This window comes from Scyliorhinus canicula, chromosome 16, assembly GCF_902713615.1.
Source record: "Scyliorhinus canicula chromosome 16, sScyCan1.1, whole genome shotgun sequence".
Classification (NCBI taxonomy): Eukaryota; Metazoa; Chordata; class Chondrichthyes; order Carcharhiniformes; family Scyliorhinidae; genus Scyliorhinus; species Scyliorhinus canicula.
The window spans coordinates 31,118,598-31,126,433 of NC_052161.1; positions in this window are offsets into that span (position 1 = coordinate 31,118,598).

The window sequence follows — 7,836 nt, forward strand, 5'->3', positions numbered from 1 at the left end:
CTTCTTCGAGGCAATGTTCAAAGTGGTGGGGATGACGGTGGAGCCATGCCCGAAAGTGGCGGTCTTCGGGGTTTCGGACCAGCCAGGTCTATTCCTGGGGAGGAGGGCGGACGCCCTTGCCTTTGCCTCCCTGATTGCCCGCCGTAGAATCCTGTTTGGCTGGCGGTCAGCAGCACCACCCAGAGCTGCAGACCGGCTTCCGACCTCTCGGAAACTCTCCAAATGGAGAAAATCAAATTCGCCATCCAAGGGTCAGACAAAGGCTCCCACAGAACGTGGGAACCATTCACGCAATTGTTCCGGGACCTGTTTGTGGCCAACAAACAAGCGGAAGAATAGCCCAGGTAGCCAAGAATCAGGGGAAAGTAGCCAAGAATCAGGGGAAAGTAGCCAAGAATCAGGGGAAAGTCGCCAAATCATGAGAGGGAGAGATAGACCAGGAGGGAGGGGCGGGGTGGGGGGGGGTGGGGGACAGCTAAACGTAAGAGGAAAGAAAGGCGAATCACAGGAGGGGGGAAGTGGGGGGAGGGAAAAGACAGGGAACAAGAGAGGAGAACCAGGGAGGTGGGGGAAGGCAGGGAAATGAGAGCCGGAAGGGAGGCACGGGATACAATAACGAACATGGCATCTCCAGGAGCAGGGAACGAGGAGAATAAAGACAAAAGACGGGAAGAACGGCATAAGCGGAGGTGAGCGCAATACGGCAGCCAGAACCGTCCAGGAGAAGCAAGCGACAACACCAACACCAAACCCATTCAAGTATTGCCCACTGTAATTGTTTCTCCGGCACCTGAATGTATATTTACCTCCCCAGTCTCCACCCCCCCCCCCCCCCTCCCCCCCACCAACGGCTTATGTGTTGTAAATAATTTTGCCAATTGTACAGAGTTGCTGCTGTTGAGCTGGTGCACAATACCCTACTAGTTATTCTATTTTATTTTTTATTGTATTTTTTTTATTATTTGTCATTTTCTTTTCTTTGGTATGTTTGGGTGTGCCCTTCTCTTCTATATATGTGTATATATATATATGTCTCTTATCCTGTGTACATAACGATAAATATACTTTGTTCAAAAACCCAATAAAAAACATTTATTAAAAAAAAGTTTAGGATTTGGGGGGACACGGTGGCGCAGCGGTTAGCACTGCTGCGACATGGCACCGAGGGCCCGGGTTCGATCCTGGCCCCCGATCACTGCCCATGTGGAGTTTGCACATTCTCTTCATGTCTGTGTGGGTTTCACCCCCACAATCCAAAGATGTGTATGGTAAGTGGATTGGCCACTTTAAATTGCCCCGTAATTGGGAGGGGGGGGGGGGGGGGGGGGGGGGGGGGGGAGAATGGGTACTTTAAAAAAAAAATTAGGATTTTGTTGCACAGAATTGTTGTCAAGAAAAAGGTTACTAAATTCACTATTGCTTGCTGCTCCTGGCCCACAAACATTCTGCAGAAAAGCTACACTTTTTAATTTACCTCGATGATTCCAACTATTGTCTGTCTGTCGATCAGGGTAGGAAACCATCGGGAATATTGAACTATTACACAAATGCTGTATGGTTCCCTCAGGGCAGGATTCTCACTCTCTCTTCAGGTACCACTAAGAGGATATCGGCAGCCATGGGCCTTGCGTGCCACAGGCACACTGGAAGGATTTACAGGTTGATAATAAACCTGTTTGGCCATGTTATGAATATATCTTCCATGGCCACCAAGTTGCAGAATGGGATTTGAACCTGGATCTTCTGGCTCAGAGGTTGACACATTACCCATTGAGCTACAAGACCCCTCGGGGCCATAATAGGAGGAGTAAAATTAGCCCCATAATACATAGCACTAGATATTTTAAAACCTTTAAATATTTTTGTTGAAAGTTTCTCAACAATCAGCAACCTATGTCAGAGTTAAAGGACATAGAACAAGGAGCTTTGGTAAAAAAAAATAAGGGAAAGGGAACCCAGATAGAAGTGGTATTGTCACTGGATTAGTAATCCAGAGACTCAGGCAAGAACCAGGATCCGGGTTCGAATTCCACCATGGCAGGTGGTGAAAATTCGAATTCACTAAAAAATCTGGAATTAAGAGTTGAATGATGGTCATAAAACCGTTATGGTAAAAATCCATCTTGTTCACTAATGTCCTTCAGGGAAGGAACTCTGCTGTCTTTTCCTGGTGTGGCCTAGATGTGACTCCAGGTCCACAATGTGGTTGACTGTCAAATGCCTTCTGTAATAGACAGCAGTTAGGGACCAGGAATAAATGCCGGCAGAGCAGGAAAAACTCATATCCCGTAAATTAATCTAACCTTAAATATTAACATGGGGCTGAAGTTGTGTTAAGGGCTCAGGACCCCAATGTTAGGTACATTCCCAGGTCCTGACACCAGAGCAAAGATGAATTCCAAACTCCAGGTGAACTCCAAGGAAGGATAATGGGTGGGTTTCCATGGCTGGAAGGCAAATAGCAGGACCTCTATCACTGCGAGAGTGGCAGTGCAATAGTCTGAGATAGGCGCTGGCACTGCAGGGAAGAGAGAGGGCATCTCAAGATGCAGAGCTCCTCTCAAAGCTTATATTTCTTTTGTACAGGAATTCTTTAATATAAACATTCATTCAGTAAAACATAACCACATCCACTAGAGTATCATTGTAAACAGGGGGGCACTCCACAGGGAGAGTGTCTGTTGCTGAAGCTGTCGCCATTTAATAGTTGTGACTGGGGTAGGGTGAGGGTTAAGAAGCCAACTTGAATGTTGCCCCCGCCACCCCCCCCCCCCCCCCCTCTCCCCCCCCCAGTCTGAAAGACGGTTCTACCCATTGCAGGAGGCTCTGCCTGCCAATTGGAAAATTCCACTTCACAGTGGGAGAGGGACTTTGATAGGACCTTTGGTAGACCCAGTAGGCCATTCATCGTTCTGGACAGGATAACCGTTTCCCATCAGTACGTTTCAAAATAGCCCAGAAATGTGGACATAGCAGAAAACCAGCACATTGGCTGGTGTCAGGAAATTGCAAACCTGTCCCACCCCCTCTGGGGCTCAAACATTCTGTCTATTATCTCTGTTAAAGTAACAACCTCTGCAGCCTCAAAAATCTGTGCAAAGAAAAAAAATCCTCCTGCTCTCTACACTAAATCTTTTATATTTTATCTTAGCTCTGTGTTCCTTTGTACCAGACCCATCAATCACTACTGTCAGCATTTCTATCTACTCCATCCATTCCATTCATAATTCTAAACATTTCTATCAAATTGTCCTTTAATCTCATCTATACTAGCAGAAATAATCCTGCTTTTTAAAAAAATCTTAATAATGACAACTGTCACAAAGGTTCATGAAAGCCTAAGTACCAATAGGTACCAAGAACACCAAAGAGGGCCTAGAAATTACCCCAGAACACACACAGCTCCATCATCACTTACTTTCAAAGTGCCGCTGGCCTGAGAAGGCCTGGCCCAGCAGCTTTCCTGGCCATGCAGTAGACTGGTATCCAATGGACCTATTGGCTGCAGAATGCACGAGAGGGAAGAGCGGCTTCAATGTGTTAACAAGTGAACGCAGTTTCCATCTGAATCGCAATTGAAGCTGTTGTAAAGCACAAAGCAATATGGAAGGACTCGCCCATCTGATAGAAGTGCAAAGCTGACAAAAATAGACCAAAAGACAAATATTTTCTAGCTGATCAAGTGGTAACCATTTTACGGTCTGCCCAATTAATAAGTCAGGTTGTTCCACATTGAAATTAGGTACGATCCCTCAAAATGATTGATTTCCTTTAGTAAACTGCGCAAAACATAGCTAAATTTGATTAAAACAAACAAGAGAACAATAGAGAGAGGAACATTCATCACTACTAATTGTAATGAGTAAAAAATGTTGACATATAGCTAGAAAGTGCTCACAGCATTTCCCCATCATTAGTGTGCTTAAAATGCCCCTTCACAAATGGATTGATGAACATTAACAGAAAGTGGAGCCTGGTTTGGTCAGCTAGGTGTTCAGCGTGAGGATGTTTGCCACACCATTGAAAATCAATACCCTGTAAAATGTCTGTTTGCCAGTTTTAAAGCACACCCTTGCTTCCGATAGGGAAACACTACACTTGACAGAAGCCAAAAATCATAGGCATAGATTGACACAACCAAAGTTCAGGAATCTCAAGAGTGTGCACAGGAGTACTTCTGGAGACTAACCAGCTGAAACCATGCAGTTTCCTAGCACAGAATATTGGTAACTTCTGGTTCCTTGCCCAGCGGAGACCACTCAATCCATAATGTTTTGGATTGCAGGATTATCTGGAAGGCAACAGAAACAAACCTATTAATGGTGGTCTACTCCACGAGGAGTAATTACTGGGCCAAGGTGGTAAATCATCAGCAGTGCCCGGGACTAACATGATTGACACCACAGATTACAGAATCTGTCACAGAGAACTGACATTTCTGAAATTCCATTATCAGTGTGCCATGATTCACTGATAACACTGTCAATATTTCCACCTTCTCATGATGACATTCTACCCTTGTCTCCTCCTATCTGGAAGAGGTTAATTCCTTACTGAAACATGCTTCTGTGGACCCCTGTTACCCAATTGGTCATTCTTCATGTATAAACCCAGAAAGTAAATATTTTGGATGTGTGTTGATATCACAAATAATCCTAATACTATCCTGATCTGTTTTATGTACAGACAGGTTGCTGGATAATGATTATGAGCAGCAATCCTGGCATCGTTTCTCTTCTTCATCCAAAGTGCTGATGCCAGTTGTAGCATTCACACTGTCACCCAGCTCAGCATAACTAACTCAGCATATAACCAGCCACCAAACTGGAGGCCTTTCTGCTTTGTTTGATTGAACCATCACATGTCTTCTCAAATCACCACCTTTCATCAGTACAACAACACTGGCCATTTTAACCTAAACCAGTCATCAGGAAATTAGACTGGATGCTAATTTTACACCTCATCGAGTGTTACTTTCCATTTATTGACTCAATGTAAAATAATGTTCTTTCTGTCTTCTACCAGTGGCACAGTGGTTAGCAATGCTGCCACACAGCACCAGGGATGTTGTTCAATTCCGGCCTTGGGATGACTGTCTTTGTGGAGTTTGCACTTTCTCCCCGTGTCTGCGTGGGTTTCCTCCGGGTGCTCCGGTTTCCTCCCACAGTCCAAAGATGTGCGGGTTAGGTGGGGTTACGGAGATAGGTCAAGGGAGTGGGCCTAGCTAGGATGCTCTTTCAGAGGGTCGGTGCAGGCTTGATGGGCCTCCTTCTGCACTGTAGGCATTCTATGATTCTCAAGTATTGTATACTTGTCTATAGTCCTGCTGGGATTACTGGTAAGCAGGTCTTTGTTTTGCTTTGCACCAAAAAGGTAAATTTTAGAAAGGCTAAGCTACTTAGATATTAGTATTGATTCATTCTGACTGGGAAAATGCCAGATTTGATTCTGGGGGCTTGCTTCTTACGCTACCAGACAGGTAGAAACCAAGGGAGCTGACAATTAAAATCAAAGCAGAAACACGCACATTTGGAGCTTGAGAGTTCTCCAAGTTAACCAGCAGGGTTGTATAGGCAGATGTGGCATCTGCCTAAAATAGGCGGGAGACTCATGCAGTTTGGATCTTATTATATCACTGTAAGACCCCAAGGGCATTTCAACTGGCTCCTCAGCAACATAGCCTCTAATTGTGTTTTGTTGCAAATGGCTGATCCACTTGAGTGGATAATTTTAAGTATTTTGAATTATTTTGTGTCATTTTGTATGCACAGTAACGCTACCAGTCTACTTTTCATCTGACTGGTAAATGGTCCAGCACTAAAATTTGAGCTAATCTGTATTTTTTATGCTTACCTAACTCACCCTCTGCCCACCCAATACCCACTCAGGATTAAAATCCAAGTCCTTGTTAAATTTGGTGACCTCAGCCAGGACAGTGGTAAGGAGGGCAGGGGGAGATTGTCTTCATTACCCCATGTTTACAGGAGTGAAAATTGGCCAGGTCCGGATCATTTTCCGTTAGCCCTCGCAGTTTAATGATCCTGGGTGATGGAGAAGGACAAGATCACGCTTAGCTATGACACCCTCTAGCACACTAAGATTCATTGTTACAGATCACACACAAATAATCGAAGACTGATTGAAGGCTCCCACACTCTCCACGGAACTTCAGCTCAGGTGTTAATGCCTTCAGGGTGTTGAGAAAATTAATGGAGAAAAGAGGAATCACAACAATTACAAAATACTTTGATGAATAATGGTTATATGCAATTAGATAAAATAATTTTTTTAAAATAATTCCATGAGATAATGTGGATCCTATTACTTTTATATCTTTCTATGGTACTGGAGCCATCATGAATGCTGATTGCAATATTACCAACGCAATAATAAATAACAAGAATGCTCTTCTAGTCACTTTATTGAGCAATCTAAAGGAGAAATATTTAAAGCCGTGGCTTCATTATATCCCCAACCTTAATAAAACGTATGTTTTTTGTTGCCTTCCCACAATAGTTAAAATATTCCTAAATTGGTTTACTAAATTGTCCCTTTAATGCAAAATCCTTATGCTCATCTTCATATTCTTCCATAGCCTTGCATCACTCTATCGTGTGCCTTACTTCAGCTATATATTCCTACCTTCATCCGTCACTCCTCTGATTCTGGCTTTCTCTGATATCTCTGTCATCCTCCTATTGGTTGGAATATGGCGGCAATACTGCCTCGAGCACCAAAGACAACTGAAGCTCGTCCAATCCAGTATTGACCTTCGATGACTTCCAGCTGCCCTGGTTAGCTACCTTCAATAGTCACTAGGACCGTTGCATATTTTAATGTCAGGTCTGAATCTTCAGTCCATGCACCAACTGACTAGTTTGATTTTGTTTTTTTTTTATTAGTCCCCTTCCTAACACATCAGATTTGGATGGACGGCCTTCTATCCTATTATTAAATTTATCTGTTTGTCCCTGGTAGCCCGACGGAGGATTCTTCTTCAGTGGAAGGATAAGACCATAAGACCATAAGACATAGGAGTGGAAGTAAGGCCATTCGGCCCATCGAGTCCACTCCGCCATTCAATCATGGCAATGGGCATTTCAACTCCAACTACCAGCATTCTCCCCGTAGCCCTTAATTCCTTGTGACATCAAGAATTTATCTATCTCTGCCTTGAAGCCATTTAGCGTCCCGGCCTCCACTGCACTCCACGGCAATGAATTCCACAGGCCCACCACTCTCTGGCTGAAGAAATGTCTCCGCATTTCTGTTCTGAATTTACCCCCTCTAATTCTAAGGCTGTGCCCACGGGTCCTCGTCTCCTCGCCTAACGGAAACAGTTTCTTTGCGTCCACCCTTTCTAAGCCATGTATTATCTTGTAAGTTTCTATTAGATCTCCCCTTAACCTTCTAAACTCCAATGAATACAATCCCAGGATCCTCAGCCGTTCATCATAAGTTAGACCCGCCATTCCAGGGATCATCCGTGTGAATCTCCGCTGGACACGCTCCAGTGCCAGTATGTCCTTCCTGAGATGTGGGGCCCAAAACTGGACACAGTACTCCAAATGGGGCCTAACCAGAGCCTTATAAAGGCTCAGTAGCACATCGCTGCTTTTATATTCCAACCCTCTTGAGATAAATGACAACATTGCATTTGCTTTCTTAATCACAGATTCAACCTGCATGTTTACCTTTAGGGAATCCTCGACTAGCACTCCCAGATCCCTTTGTACTTTGGCATTATGAATTTTCTCACCGTTTAGAAAGTAGTCTATGCTTGGATTCTTTTTTCCAAAGTGCAAGACCTCACATTTTCTCACGTTGAATTGCATC